This window comes from Oncorhynchus keta, chromosome 22 (assembly GCF_023373465.1).
Source record: "Oncorhynchus keta strain PuntledgeMale-10-30-2019 chromosome 22, Oket_V2, whole genome shotgun sequence".
Lineage (NCBI taxonomy): Eukaryota > Metazoa > Chordata > Actinopteri > Salmoniformes > Salmonidae > Oncorhynchus > Oncorhynchus keta.
In genome coordinates this window covers 8,586,989-8,603,235 of record NC_068442.1, presented here as the reverse complement: position 1 = coordinate 8,603,235, position 16,247 = coordinate 8,586,989, and the positions used below count along the sequence as shown (strand labels likewise).

The 16,247-nt window shown below is 39.8% G+C and overlaps 1 long non-coding RNA gene across 1 annotated transcript; it reads left to right on the top strand.

Moving 5' to 3' along the window:
- The first annotated feature begins 8,914 nt into the window (after positions 1 to 8,914).
- Positions 8,915 to 13,163, top strand: LOC118400734 (uncharacterized). Its single transcript, XR_004829084.2, has 3 exons — positions 8,915 to 9,063; positions 10,976 to 11,151; positions 13,106 to 13,163. It is a non-coding gene; the product is annotated as an uncharacterized LOC118400734 (long non-coding RNA).
- The last annotated feature ends 3,084 nt before the right edge of the window (positions 13,164 to 16,247 follow it).

Here is a 16,247-nt window from a genome sequence, read left to right as displayed (position 1 = left end):
CTCGTTAGTTTCGGACTTGTTAGAGGAACTAGGATATTATAGTGATTGCCTCATTTCTATTAGGATGCGTTGCATTGTGAGACAATTTACATGACCACAAAAGTTGATTGTAAAAATGTCATAATTGTAAATATTATCCGCATTCACTTGTTTTCAAAATATTATTGTAGTTAGGCTATTGTTTTATTATTAGGGTATTAGTATTATTATTATGGTATGATGATAATGATTATGATGATGATCATAATTATTCTTGTTTTTGTGATGATTATTATCAGCCGACTGTATTATATTTTTTTGTATGACCTTTTTCTCTTGTTTATTATTTTTTTTGTAGCATATTCAGTAGGATATTATGAGCACAATAGGCTTTGTCATCTGTACCAATCAGTTTTTCTCATTGGAAATCAGACATGTTTCATATCCGAGCATTTGAACTGGTGTGTTAAAACTGTTGATCTGAGCGATCACGTTTGATGTCGATGGTCCCGCTGAAAATAATGTGCAGCTCTGGCCTTGGCGCTCTTATCTCTTATCTCTTATCCAATAAGTAACTTTCTGGAAAATCGTTTTCAGCTTGATTTCAATGTGCGGTTAGAGTATCATTCTTTAGTGAAAGTGAATTTGGGCTGTAAGACACCAAACGGTTTTGAATTTAATGACTGAATTTATTCAAAATAATTGTTGTGTTCCATTGTGCGCCTTGGCAATTAGTGTCCTATTTCTTGGAAGACCAAAACACAGGACAAAAAAAGAAGCACTGAGCCTAATTAGATGCTTATGATCTTTTAACAGTCATTATAAGCTTTATATGGAACGAGAATGAACCCTATGATTTATCTATAAAAAAAGAAAAAGAAAGGACAGGGCCTTTTTTATTTAAAAATTCATGACAGTAAGGGTAGTAGGCGGTAACGAGCCTCCTGGGGCAACTGCCCCCCCCTGAAGTTCACATAAAGAACACAAGATGTCACCAAATTATTTTCTCAACACTTTCCCTGTCTGTGACAAAATCCTTTGTGGTAAATGAATCGAAAAAAATATATATACATTTTGAAAAAGATGTAGATATATTCCAGTGGAGTTGGATCTATATATTTTAATACATATGTACAAGTAGGAAGGCCTTAAGATAAATAATCCACTTGTTTAGAGAGAAAAAAATATATATTTTTTTTGTAAAGTAGTACAAGTTGGATGAGTGTGTTGGGGGCAACTCACCCCCGCTCCCCATGACTAGCCCAGTTAATGCTAGTTTATGCTAACTTGCTCGCTAGCTACTTCACTAGTAGTAAATGCTAGCTAGTTAGCATAAGCTGCTAGGAGTACTAGCTTCTAACCTTACTACGAGATCATCTGAGGTAAAATACATGAAAAAATATAATGTAAATAATGTAACTTGCATTTCAGTTGTAAATGTTTAAATTGGTGACCGATAGCTTTAAAGTTAATGCAACTTTAGAACCTTTAAACTATTTTACACAGCATTTTATGTCATATAGCTAGGTAGCTATCTACATTTTTAAGAGAGAGCTTTTCAATTGGTATCTCTCCCCCTGTTTTTAGCCACAGGTGGAGACTGGATTAGGTGTGAGCAGTGCAGGAGGTGGGCTCATGAGTTGTGCTTCAATGTGAGTGGGAATAGCTTTATTTGGGGCCTCCTGAGTGGCGCAATGGTCTAAGGCATTGCAATACTGCAGGCTTCACCACAGACCGTGGTTCAAGTCCAGGCTGTATACACAACCAGACATGATTGAGAGTCCCATAGGGCGGTGCACAATTGGCCCAGCGTCGTCCGGCGGTTTGGCCGGGGTAGGCCGTCATTATAAATAAGATTTTTTTCTTAACTGACTTGTCTAGTTAAATAAAGGTTAAATAAAAGTAAAAGATAAAAAATGTGTGACCTACAGGTACAAATTAGAATCGTGCAATAGCAGAGCATAAGAGAGTTGCCACATCAATGGTACACTGAGTTAATTAGTTAAGTTAATGTTATATTCCAATGTTATTTAATTGTATTATTTATATTCCATTCCAATATATTATTCTTTGTATTAATTAAAAACAGCTGTTGAAAACCTTTTGCTCCCGAATGTAATTTTAAAGACTGCTGGGATTTAAAATCTTGCACTATTCAAATCAAATTTAGTGCAATTGTACATAATGGATGGTATGGAAAAGGAAAAACAAAGAAAGGACAAATAAAATTAATTTGCAGGTGAGTTAGAAAGGGACTTTACATTAAGTCTCCTCATAGTGCAGATATTAATGGTGCAACACCATTTCCCCCTCATATTTGATTTAAATCGTTAAAATAAGACAACTAGACTTAGCTTTTAAGTATCACTTACTAACAAAGCTGTAAATAAAACGGATTAAATGGATTTTAACACACTTGTATGAAACACTATGCCGTAATCTTCCACCAGGGTAACTGGGGGTTTTTAAGAAAAAGGCCCCTTTTCTAAAAACAAGATTTCATGACATAACTAAAAACGTGTAAACTGTAGCCATTTATTTCCCTTTATAGTTTATGCACCTAAGCATGACCTTCATCCACATACCATTTTTTTCCTGAATGTTTTTTTTGTGTCATCAATTAGACATTGTTCTTAAGGGGAACTAGTTACCCCCTAGTACCCTATGTATAGGCCTAGTCATAAATCACCAATAAACTGGGTAGCCTATAATATGGCAGCTATACATAGTTTACACGGCTGTCATTCAATTAATGTCAGATAATATTTTTAAGAGTTAAAAGTTTAGAAACAAGTTGAAACAAATAGATGGAGGGCATGACTTTTTTCCGTTACTTACTTTTCTTGCACGGTATACTGCGGGTAGAGTGGGAGACATTGTTTAGAGGGCTCGATCAGACGCATGCTGGGCCACACGTGGGTTCATTTCATGTCAAAGCAAAAACGTTTCAGGATAGCTTGCAGAAGGAAAATGATAAACGCCCATTGATGAAATAGATCATAAAACAGGGGGGAAGTTAACAACAGAGTTTATTTGAGGAAGAATATACAGTATTTCGAAGTTATGTTCTGTGTGATACGACAGGAGAGGTGAATCCTGAGGCCTGTTGGCTAAGACCTGCAAACTAATGGTATTTGACTGCTGCTCTCGGGTTTGTTCTAACCATTCATTTTCAAGTGGTTACCTTACACATTTCTTTCTGAGGAGTCAACTGTTCTGCTTTGAATGCGAAGGGAAGAGAGAGCCCGGGTGTGTCCTAAGTGATGGCGCAAAAGGTAAATCTCCATGAAATTGTGCTCTATTGGCGCTTCCCAGGAAGATAGATGCATGCACTGTAAAAACAACAACAAAACAAACCAACAAATCTAGTTGTTTCAACTAATTATTATTAAGTTACTGGTTCCACCTCCTTCGTTTTTGTTCACTAAACTTTTCGCTCAAAGTGTTACCTGAAAAAACATGACCAACGTCATTGGCGCCTGGGGAGCAGTTGTTGGGGGTAACTGCCTTGCTGAAGGGCAGACTTTTCCACCTTGCCGGCTCGGGAATTCAAACCAGCAACCGTTTGTTACTTGCCAAAATAATAATTTCTAGTTGAAAGAACACACGAGACAAATTGAGCAAACACATGATTTTAAATTTACAGATTTTTTTGGCCTACGTTTTCCTATGTTGAAGCTAAGTTTGGGCTAACAACATTTTTTTACATTTAGGTAAAAAAGTTGAGGAAACAAAAAAAGGCTATGAAACCAGTTACTTAATAATAGTTGAAACAACTAGATTTTGTTTACAGTGTGGTAGCGTACTTCCATAACTAACAACAACATGAATTGTAAGGATTTAAATATATTTGACAAATGATCTCACACTAGTAGGCTGGCTACCCACTATTCATCCATCTGATCCAATAGTCCTGCATGTTACGCAAGCAGGGTCGATTGAGTTATTTTGGACTATTTATCCTATTTTCAGGTTAATAGCGTTGACAATGACAATAATAACATCCTCAGAAAGACTTCCACATTAACATTGATGAAGCCTACTCTCAGACCATTGAATCGTGTATTTATCAGGGCAAAGACAAAACTGTAGCCAAACCCATATTAAGACACCTTAACACAGCACCCACCTTCACAGAAGAAAAAAAAACATCACTGGTATGTTCAAAGCATTTTATTCTTTCGCGATCCCTCGAAAATCCCCCTATTGTACAAATCAAGCAGATGGTTTGCAGGAAATATAGCTTAGCCCCAGTGACCGAAACTAATTTCTACTAGCTTTCCAAGCCAGCACGATTGTTTTCTCTTAACCAAATAGAGATACAACAGCTGGTCAGTCGCTGAATTAATCCAATTTAAAGATTTAAACCCATTTTAAGATATTATATCCACATAAGGTGCACTCTCACCACCCACCCTCGTTGTCCCTAAACACAAGATGTGGCTGCATTAAAATGAGAATGATTCAGTCGTTAATACTGCCTCATGATTATTTGAACCGTTTAGCCTACTAGAATAACTGTTTTAAATTCAGGTGAATTAAGTAAAGTGATTTAACATTTTGAAAATATATATATTGCCTTCTTGCAACCTCTATTTGTTTAACCGAATATATTGGACTCTTTACCTGATTTTCACTCTGCCAGTCTATTCAATATATTTAAGAGTAGCCATCTTAGTGAGCAGATGCCCATCATTTGCATTTAGACAAATTAAATTATTTTCCTTTAATCAAATAAATCCCTAATAAGGTGGGGTTTTGATCATGATTGCAAATTATGACAACATTCAGGGAAATTACAAATTAAAACACTATACTACCAAATCTGTTAAAAAGTAACGTGGGCTATTATTGGTTATATTATTAGAAGATAATTATCAAGTATAAATTGTGTTTTTGCATGGTATTTATTTTACACGCTGCTTTGCTTTGGTCTTAACACCTTCGCTAAGCCGCCTTGCTTGCGCGGGCTCTCCCTCTTCAAGTCTGGCTCAGCATCTGTTTCTGACTAGGATCCGGCCACTGCGGAACATTGAAGGGATTAGGAATGGTCTAAAACACAGAGAAGCTCTGACCAGCATTACATCGATATTAACTTTGCATTTAAACATAACCCCCGTTTCAAACGGAGAGAGGCACAAGTCCAACGAACAAAGCGTTTCAGTGTGTGTTGCTCTCGATGCACCTGTTCCCCAATTTCATTGGTAGCCAATCTGTCTATGATGGCTTTCCTCTCGAACCCCTACCAATGTCAGTTAGTCCATGCTATATCTGGTCATATATTCATAATTATGTTTTGCTTAGTTAACTATATATATCGTTTTTGTCATTTAGAAAACACTCTTATCCAGAGTGACTTACAATAGTGAGAGCATACAATTTCTTACGGGTCCCAATGGGAATCAAACCCACAACCATGGCATTGCAAGCACCTTGCTCTACCAATTGACACATGGGTTTCGTGGTAACACTTGGACTGCAGTTGAAGAAACCTTCAAAGTTCTTGACATTTTGCGGATTGACTGACCTTCGTGTCTTAAAGTAATGATGGACTGTCATTTCTCTTTGCTTATTTGAGCTGTTCTTGCCATAATATGGACTTGGTATTTTTAGCCCCCCTACCATGTCACAACAACTGATTGGCTCAAACGCATTAAGAAGGAAAGACATTCCACAAATTAACTTTTAATAACAAGGCACACCTGTTAATTGAAATGCATTCCAGGTGACTACCTCATGAAGCTGGTTGAGAGAATGCCAAGAGTGTGCAAAGATGTCATCAAGGCAAAGGGTGGCTACTTTGAAGGATCTCAAATGTAAAATATATTTAGATTTGTTTTTTGGTTACTACATTGATTCCATGTGTGTTATTTCACAGTTTCGATGTCTTCCCTATTATTCTACAATGTAGAAAATAATACAAATAAAGAAAAATCCTTGAATCAGTAGGTGTGACCATACTTTTGACTGGTACTGTATATGGGAAACATTTGCCTCAATATTGTCTTTTTGTACCCTCCCTTAGCTCAACTAACCATTTCAATTCAAAACTTGGTTATTTTCTCTCATTAAGATAGATGGCTAAAAACATTGGACTTTTTGAAACCCTCATAGAATACTCATTAGTCTTAAATCAGTCATGGGAGCTCAGGGGACATATTTAATAAACATTCTAATATGTTTGGTCCTCATAGCATTACACTGCCTAGCTGGATCTTTAGGGATCCCTCTGCACCTGGCAGGTTGTTTAGAAAAGTATTGTGAACGCCTCTGGTTAAAATGTGCTCCACGAAAAACCAAAGCGCTGCCACAAAGCCCAAAAAGGGGGGAATCTTAGTGGTTGTCAACACCAGTGTGAATGCAGGGCTGGTTGCTAACACCTCTTAGTCATGCTAACTGTGTAAGTATTGTTATTGATCATTATAATGTCCAGGGCATCATGTACCCGAAAAATCTGAGGGTGCACAAAGTACATGAGGCTGGGGGGTGGTGCGGAGGGCGGCTAGTCCCCCTGCTCCTGCCCAGAAGTTGTAGAATTTTGTATTTTTCAAACACCTGAAACAGCTTTATCCTGTTATCTAGAGCCATAATCAGTATGCTTAATATTATGTAAAAAAATGTGTATATTTTTCTGCGTATCTAAGCATACCTCTTGATCTGTCTGTATCCTCCTGACTGGTGGTTCTTTTTTCAAATAAACTAAATATGCTTCTCTGCATCTCTGCTAAAATCTGGGTAAAGTCTTATTCAGTACATTAAGTTATGGCTTGCTTTTCTAAAGTCTTACCAATCTTGCCAGGAGGCATACCACCTAAGATACAGGAAACTGCCAAATAATGGAAACACTTGAGTAAATGAGGGATACAAAGTATATTGAAAGCAGGTGCTTCCACACATGTGTGGTTCCTGACATAATTAAGCAATTAACATCCCCTCATGCTTAGGGTCATGTATAAAAATGCAGGGCAGGCCATTATTTTGGCAACCATGGCTATGCCCCCATAGGATGACAATGGATGACAATGTCCCCATCAAAGATTAGTCACTGAATGGTTTGATGAGCATGAAAACAATCTAAGCCATATGTCATGGCTGTCTCAGTCACCAGATCTCAACCCAAATTGAACACTTATGGGAGATTCTGGAGAGGAGCCTGAGACAGCGTTTTCCACCACCATCAACAAAACACCAAATTCTGGAATTTATTATTGAAGAATGGTGTCGCATCCCTCCAATAGAGTTCCAGACACTTATAGAATATATGCAAAGGTGCATTGAAGCTGTTCTGGTTTGTGGTGGCCCAACACCCTTGAAGAAAATGTATGTTAGTGTTTCCTTTATTTTGGCAGTTACCTGTAGTTAGACAAGCTAGCTACTCTAATTTGATTGATACCCTGAAATGGCTTCTTTGTAACTAGTTATTAGGTTGGGAGATCTGGGCTATAAGCCAACATCATAAAATTACTATGTGGCTAGTAGTATTACACAGAAACAACAATATTATTATTATTATTATATATATTTTGAAACGGGACAAATCTGAGGGGGCACGTGCCCCTGTGCCCCCGATGGGCATGGCGTCTCTGATAATGGGAACACATTGGGAAAACCTAATCAATAAGGTGGCACACCGAAAGAGCCCCGAGTCCTTGGAGGGGAGAGTATTTTTTAAACCTGAGTACTTGTATGTGTTGACGGGGCTGCAGTGGGAGTTTGGGCACGTCGACACAATCTTTAGCTTTCTTTTAGTCCGGAGCTTGGAGAGCTGAGGAAAGCACCTTGTCGAAAGGGCTCTTTTGAGTTTCGCTGATGGGTTGAGCGTGGGGGCTCTGCAGCGGCAGCGAGGGCGCTTGTGTACCAAGGAGGAGCTGGGGTTGTTCTCTGGCAACTTGAATAGGGGGACGCTAGCGCCTGTTGGCTGGATGGTATTGATGTGGTTTAGCCGAGTAATCGGATTGAAAGTGAGCCATGTCGGTTCGCATTTCGCCAAGTGCATAATATGCGTGGCCGCGGCGTGGGGATTCTGTATTGAGACTTCGCCTTGCAATTCAGTTATAGAAAGACAAAGACTCATTTAATTCAAATATAATTCGCATTTAACCGTTTACCGACTGATATATTTGCATAACAGCAAAGGCCGTTTGCCTTTTCTGTGTGTGAGTATGTCTTTTTCTGAAGGGTTCCCTGGCCTAGCCCCTGTTAAGTGTAAAGCGTAATTGGAAGTGTATACTATTCATGTACTTTAGGAGGAGCAGGGTTTCTCACAGGGATAATCAAAAGGGAGAGGGAAAATTCCAGACAATGACATTTCACTTTTCCCACTAAAGGAGCTGTAATGTCAGGCTAAGGCACTGTAATACGCCTGAAGTGCTGTGAATCTCACGTGATATAATTTCACCAACAATTGTTTTTTTTTATTTATTTTTTTACGGCTTATTTATTATTTTTCTTCTTTTTTTAAAGGTAGGAGGCCTTCTTTTCTAAATATTGTAATTTTTAATGAAGTTCATTGTTTGTTATTATACAAATGGACCAAGGAAATATGATCAATATTAAACAATATATGGGCTCAGGAATTAAGATTTCAGTTCTGGTTCTGGAGCACAGTGTTGTTTGACTAGTCTGTTTGTTTTTGAAAATAAGAGTAGGCCTATCGAAAGGCTAGGTTTACCTGAAGTCCCTGGGTCCATACATGTGAACATTATAAAAAGTTTACGTTTCAACTTTTTCTCTGTCTCAAAATGTGCATCAGCCAATTGAAATCGTCAACGTAGTTGATAAAACGCTACGTGTTAGCTGTTCCCACCACAGAACCTGGCACACTTAGCTCTCTCTATATGCTAACCTGACCAGCTGGACATGATTATTTCCAGTAACAAATTCTGCATCAGCCAATTACAGATGTTGATGTAGGTGGACGTGGACGTGATTGAACACTTTTTCATGAAAACGTCCTTTAACAGAGAGGTCAAATGGCATGATCAGATAGTCAAAACGAACAAAAACGTGTGAAAAATATAAACTGGACAAAAAGCTCAGTGGTTCTTGGTAATTTTCGCCGTTTGTGGTAAATTTGAATCCCAGGTGAGATGTAGTTTTTTCCTTTGAAATGTATAATTATATTTATTGTGTTACGTGTGGTGCGAAGGGAAGTGCTGCAAAAACCTTGAAAAATTCAGATTAAGAGGAAGACATTTTTTTACATTAACAGCATTTGATATGCATTATTCTAAATCATCCACTTGATCCCATATGTATTATTTGAAACAAGCATCGAGGACTAGCAGTGAAAAGGGTTTTGCTTAACAAAACATCTTCACACAAGCGGGGCGCTTAGCAACAGTTAAAGTGCGGTGCAGATTTCAAGTCAACCACTTTAGTGATGCGTGCCACCTGGAAGAGATGGCAATAGTGGTACATGGCAGCTATTTGAATCCATAGGCACTTAATCTTTTTTATGTACAGTAAACTTATATAGAGTGCAAATTACGGGGGAGACATGAGCTCCTCTTAAGGAAACAAAAGTCAAACTTAAGTGGGGAGGGGGGGGTTCTAAATATTGATAATTTGACCAAGATGCGTGCCGACAGCAAGAGCATCAATCTCACCGGAGAAAGCATCCAAGCGAGCGAAACAGTGGCCCTCTTTTTGGCCAGACAGCATCAGATACATGGGCTACACATACAGAAACAGGGGGCGCTGTTTTGCTCGGATGCTTTCTCCGGTGAGATTGATGCTCTTGCTGGAGGCGCACGTTTCGGTCAAATGATCAATATTTAGAGAGGAGCTCATGTCACCCCTGTAATTTGCACTCTGTGTACATTTATCGTACATCAAAACAAAAACATGAAGAGCCACTTGTAAATTGAAGGACAATTATGAAAAAATAATGAATTCGTTTTTGTTCTTTTTTTAATTGTTCCTATTTTTGGGAGGCATGGCTTCCCTTGGCATCTGTGATTATAGTAGTCTCAATGACAGTCGCCGAATGTCACTTATGGTTTTTGTAACAGATGTCTCTTTCCATTCAGCAAATGAAGTGGATGAATGTGCGCTGCCGCAGATAGCCTACTTTTTGAAGTGATTTGTTTGACAACCAGATGAATTTCATTCATCATTTTTACAGTTAAATGACATGTATTTACTATTAGTCCCATAAAATAAATGTGTGCACGTGCACCCAATAGAGCCTCCCCTGAATGTCACGGTATAATTCACACTCTGAACCTAATTTCAAATGTTTGCATAAAAGCACATGGACGTGTGTGATAAAATATTACATTTTTGCTTATCATATATGAGAACGTGCCTATTTAATTTGGTCTAACGTGCCTCCAGAGTTGTCTAACGTTAGTAGTTAGTAGCCTAGTCAAGGATGCATCATGCAACTTTGACACACAACAATTGTGACGGACCAAGAGGAACAAAAGTAAACCTTGATTTTGGAGGTATAAAATATATATGTCTCATGGCCAAGTTGACCTATTTTTAAAAAAATGCCATTGGTTGTAGGATACAAAGTCAAAGATCTTTGTTTGTCTAATGCAGAATTTGTTATCGTAGGGCTAAGTGTGTGAACAGCTAACATGTGGCGTTTTATCACGCGCAACCACATCAACGATTTTCATTGGCTAGTGCGCATTTTGAGACGAGAGAAATAATAGACCTAAAGTATGGAAGCCCTCTCTTTTTTCCCCGTGGCAATTTGAACCCACATATCCCAAATCAGATCAGTAAAAGAGTGATATTGACACTATATTGTCCTCTGCCAAAATGATTCTCCTTCTGTGTCCATCACAAGAAAACCCCTTTGAACCTGCCCCCTCCCTCTCTAGAAGTAATCCAGGGCCCAGACTTTGATTTTGGCCCCCACCCCTCCTTCCTTTTTCACAAGCCCAAAAATGTACAGCAACTAAAAGGAAAGACAGAAAAAAATGGTGTTAATATCAGCATGTCAGACGCAAGATTAATCCTAATCTCCTTTTCTGTGTGGCAGGTCGCGGGGGTTGAAAGGCATGGGGGAGCAGAGGACGGGGACTGGCAGCCCTGGATCTCCTCCTCCAATGGGATAATGCTGCCAGCCGCTGTGCCTGCTGGCTGTGTGGACTCCACACGGCCGTGGGGAGCCCCTTCCCTACTACTCTGGGCTTTCACAGTACACTTCCTGAAGAGGTGGGTGATATTGCCCCCCCCGTCCTCACCCCCATATGGAGAACCTCTGATCCCATGCTGCTTGTGCTGGTATCCTTGTTCTCTGAATCAAAGGTATAATAACTTCTGATGTGGTTGCCCCACTGAATATCATTGTTGTCATGACACCATGCGAGGGCAGGATCTGTTGATCCATACAAAGTGAATGAGATGAGACATCATTTTCAGCATATGCTGTTCCTTTATGTTCATTGATGATTCATTGAAATCACTGGAAACCTTCCTGGCTGCGGCTTTAAAGATATTTCAAGTTGTCTTTTTTCCACCTGTTACCACACTCTTTACCGAGACAGAAAATATTCTACAAACAGAGTAAGTAGCAACTTTTATAGGACTATTCCATGCTTTGTTGATAGCCCAAATATGAATGTCTCTAGCCATTCTTTATATCGTTATAAAATAGTGGTGAATTTACCATCCTCGTCAAATGTTCTGTATAACCTCTATGACATAGAGCTCGCCAGCTTGTAGTCCTAACAAACGGAAATGAGTCACCTCTGGTTCGTTCAGCCATTCCTATGGGGGAATTGAATGGGGCTTTGTGATAAATGCCGAAAATAAGGTACGAGGATAACACAGGCTTTAAGGAGACCTTATAAAGTTTGGTGTATGAGATAATATCAGTCAGTTAACATGACCTTTATGAACTATTGTGATTACACGAATGCTTCAAAATTCATAGAACAAAAACATATACGATCTCCTAAGTCTGTGTTTACCACAGACCTCATTTTCAACGTTCATCCCAGACTCTCCAAAAAAAACACTAATTTCTCCATAGGCTTTGGCCTCCTTTAATACCTACAAAAAGACTCTGTTACTATTGCTCTCCATTGTGCATCCATCTGAGAGATAATGACAATAGCATTAAGAGTAATTGACAGAAGTAGAATACATACAATTCAAACAATGTGCAATGAGTACGGTTTCAAACTCTGAGAAATCCTGGCCCTTTCGATGAAAGGTTGGAGCGCTGCTATAGATTATACAAACAGTGGCCAGTGAGAGCACAATGCATGAGAAGGTGGAGGTATAAAGAGAATAAAGGAATCGCCCCCAAAGGGACTTCTTTTGGCGTGGGACTTCATGAAGTGACCAGCCCCTGAAACCTCCAGTGGTTCTCCTGTCCACTGATGGTCAAGACTGCGGACAGAAAGGTCCCAAACATTTCTGCAGGACCTTTTGAACTCTGGGATGCCCTCTAAAGAGGGGCTTTCAGGGTCCTCTGTATTCAGTTCCCTGACGGACAGACACAGAGCAGGGTGCCTAAAATACTGCCTGGAGAAACCTGAAAAGGCAAGCCCTCTGCAATAGCCTAAGCCACCCACACCAAACACACTCCGCTATGAGTAAAACATAATTTAGTCTTTTCTCATATGTCTTGTATCTGTGAGTAAAAATTAATGTGGATAAAGTGAAGTAGAATAATATGCCACTGTGTCTATACGCTGAGGCATGCATTCCAAGAAGCTAGCAAGCTCTGTAAAAATACCCACAAGGTGAATTTATAGTCACTCTCTGTCAGAGTGAGTGAAACAGAGGCTTCTGAATCTGAGCTTTGTACAAAACCCATCCAAGAGTGAAGAGGCTGGACTGAGTACTTGGCCTGCCCAGCTGCCTTGAAGTGAATGGGTTTTCTTTCGGAGGCCATTGAATGCTCTCTGTCTCTCTGAATACAATGTAGGTGTTACTGCTCAGAGAGAAAATAACAAAAATAGTCACAAGAGCTGAGGTTTGTTCTTGAGGGCTGTTTTTTCATTCTTACTCAGTCATGAAATCATTCCTCCTTCAGATGAGGAGGGGTCCCCTTTACAAAGGTCCTGGGGGTCCCAATGGCCCTCCAGATATTTTTACGGGACCTTTTCTCAACTTGATACTACATTTGATTCTGAATAAAACATGAATTTTTAAACAGGAGCCACGCTCTGTATGCTGACCTTCAATGGACTGAAGTCATTTTCTGAAAGAGGGAGAAAAGGTGAGGAGTTTTAGGACACTACTTGCTTCCTCATATGCACCTTTTTCTTGTCCATATCCAGGAAACATTGCCTTTTTTTCTTTTAAAGTGAATCACTTTCGGACAAAAAAACAAGCCTCCTTTTTCCCCCCCTTTGCCTTATAATTCTCTCGGAGTGTGACAAAGGGGAGTCTTTCAGCAGTCTATAACGCTCGCTGGGCCAGAGAGAAATCTAAAGACTATTACGAGCAGAGAGAACACAAAAGGTTGGTGGGGGAAGCTGTTAAAAAGGAAGTCCCCATTCTTAGGGAGCTGAATGTGATGCAGAGATTGAAAGTTTCATTTTAGATTTTTCTGTATTCATGGAAGCATGGCTGTGAATGGAACCCACAGAGGGCCACAGTGGTTCCTTGGACTTTTATTCTCTGCCACATCTCAAGACACAGTTAGCTTAGCACTTCACACAGGGTGCAGCAGAAGAAATATGGGACTTGGCTATAGGATGATTTGCTTTTCCTCGATCTGTGTGTGTGTGTTTTCATTAACAGGGTTTATCAGATGGCCTGCCTTAAAGGGGTTGTCGCAGAGAGGCCAAGAAGTTGCTTTCCACTTCCTTTCCCACCCCAGAGGTACATTGATTCTGAATGAAAGGCTTGTTTGTGCTCTGCCGTGTCACCGTTAAACTGTCTCATGTGAAAACGCATTCAATATAAAAGGCAGAAAAACACTTGCCACTTATAGAGTATTTTTTTTAAACTAAAAACATACTTTTTTTTTTTAAAACAAAAGGACGATCTTGAAGAAGTATGAAATCGGTTCTTGGAATCCCACAGAATTGACAGCAAGCAAGATGACAAATGCTACAAAACAGAACAGGGAATTCAGTATTCAAACTGGTAATATACAAATAGGGTCAAGGCTAATACGATTCCCTTCACAATGTGAGTGGATAAATGCATGCTTTTTCATTTCATTTTCACTTTGAAAACGTTATCACGTCCACCACAACATCATTCACCAGATTATAGTCACACGCTCAGCATGCTCTGCTTTCATTCAGGTTCCTACACCAGCTTTGTTTAATAATTTCACAAGGACTAAAGTCACACACACCCACACATACAAAGAGAAAGAAAGGCGATACGGAGGATATTCTCAAGCGGCGCTCATTCATCCCATATCGCCGCTCCTTTGAAAAGGGCTGGGGGAAATGAAAGCGTGCACTAAGCTATTCACCTCCCATTTGAAGGTCTTCGTTTGGTGAAATGTGCCGTATCTGTAACACTCGAGGAGGTCCAAAAGATTTCCCTCAGAGAAAGAGTGGGTGCTCATTTCAGTCAATGTCCTGGCGGTTCTGGTGTGTGCCCCCTCTTTGTGCCGGCCCAGCAGGAGGCCTGTTGTCCTGCCACATTCACGTGCCGATCCCAGTCATCCCACACACAGGGCCCTTCACCTGTTTGAAAGCCACCACCACACTGCAGACACAGCCAATCGCCTTTTGTTCCGCACCCGCTCGGTCTCTTTCAACGAACAGACTGTAATTTCATCCATTTTTCATGCCTATAATTGCCATGAATACTTTACATTTCCATGTCTAAACATCAACAAAAAAGGGATTTCATGGCCCTGACTTCAGCCAGGCAGATCCACACTGGCAGGGAGAGGAAAGAGAACATACAATCCAGAGTCTCTGTTACAGTCTGGATACAAATGTGGTTCTTTTTTTATGGCACGGAGAAGGTGAAATGACGGAGTAGAGCTCGATTTGAGCTGCAGAATTTAGCAGGCTGAAAAGCCGACAATTCGATTGTCTCTCTCATCACAGATGACCACAGTTGAGTGAAAGGAAAACACACAGTTTTATAAATCTGGAAAATGTATTTTGAGCTGGTATATTCTCGGAAGACATTCAAGGGAGGAAAGACAAGTACACCTGTAAAATAGCACCGCAGGTATTATGCTTTCTCACTACACCATGAAGTTAGAATGGTGGACTAAAGTGTGAGATCAAATAAAAACACTGTGGTATTTGTGGTCAGTTGCCTGTTGCAGTGGACAGAGGTTTGGGGTGGAGGAGATTCTTCTGATCAGCTCAAAGGTAATTACTTTTACACAATGAAAGCTGCCTGCCTTTGTCCCCTGCTTTATACGAGGGAACATATTTAGGAATTAAGGGCCCAGTGCCTAGATGCAGGAAAGCCATTCCAAAATGTGTAGAAGGCGCCAGAGACAGACGGCATTACACTCTCCAAATGCTATGCGTTTGCATTTGAATGTGTCAACGATCCCCGTCCCTTAGTGGCTGCACCACTAAACATCTTTAATCCCTAAAATATTGTGAACCCCAATGAATGCCTCCCATCTAAGCATATGTGTAATTATTCTGTAATACTCCCCAAAATGTGATTTATATCGTTTCCTCCGTGAATCCCCCCCCTCCATCTCCTTTGTGGTCCAAATAATTGTTTATTTTTTGGGAGGGGGGGTTGAACAAAAAAGGAGAACAACAACAAAAAAGGCCTATGTACCGACAATTTACATACTGACATACTCTCTCATCTATCCACCACACGAAAGAAAAGAGAGCCTGATTTGTTTGAAGGGGCACGTTGCGTTCGTGAAAAGAAAAGTTAAAATGAGGATGAATTCGAAAAGCATAGTCTCAAAGAAAACGAATCCTCTGCCTGGGAATACTAGAGTGAGCGGCCAAGTCATGTATAAAGTCATCAGAAAGTGCGGACTCCAAGACTTCTGGATCGTTCTCTTTGTGCCACTCCACAGTGGAACGGGGAAAGGATTCAGGGGACTCAAGCCTTTCATTTTGGATGGATTGAGTCACATTTATTAACTGGAATAAAGAAGAGATCCGTCCTCCTTAAAATGGCAACTGCATATTTTACTACACTCATTAAATATCTACAGTATTTAGAAAGCGTGTTATTTGTTTATCAAGTGATTATAGTTCTACTTCCTCTAACCATATTCCACTTTGATCCTAGAAAAACAAGTCTACGGTGCTTTGGAATATGGAGTTTTGTGTATGATCCACATAAAAGTTTTTACAGTTTTCTGTATCCCACATAAAATGAACATAACTGTC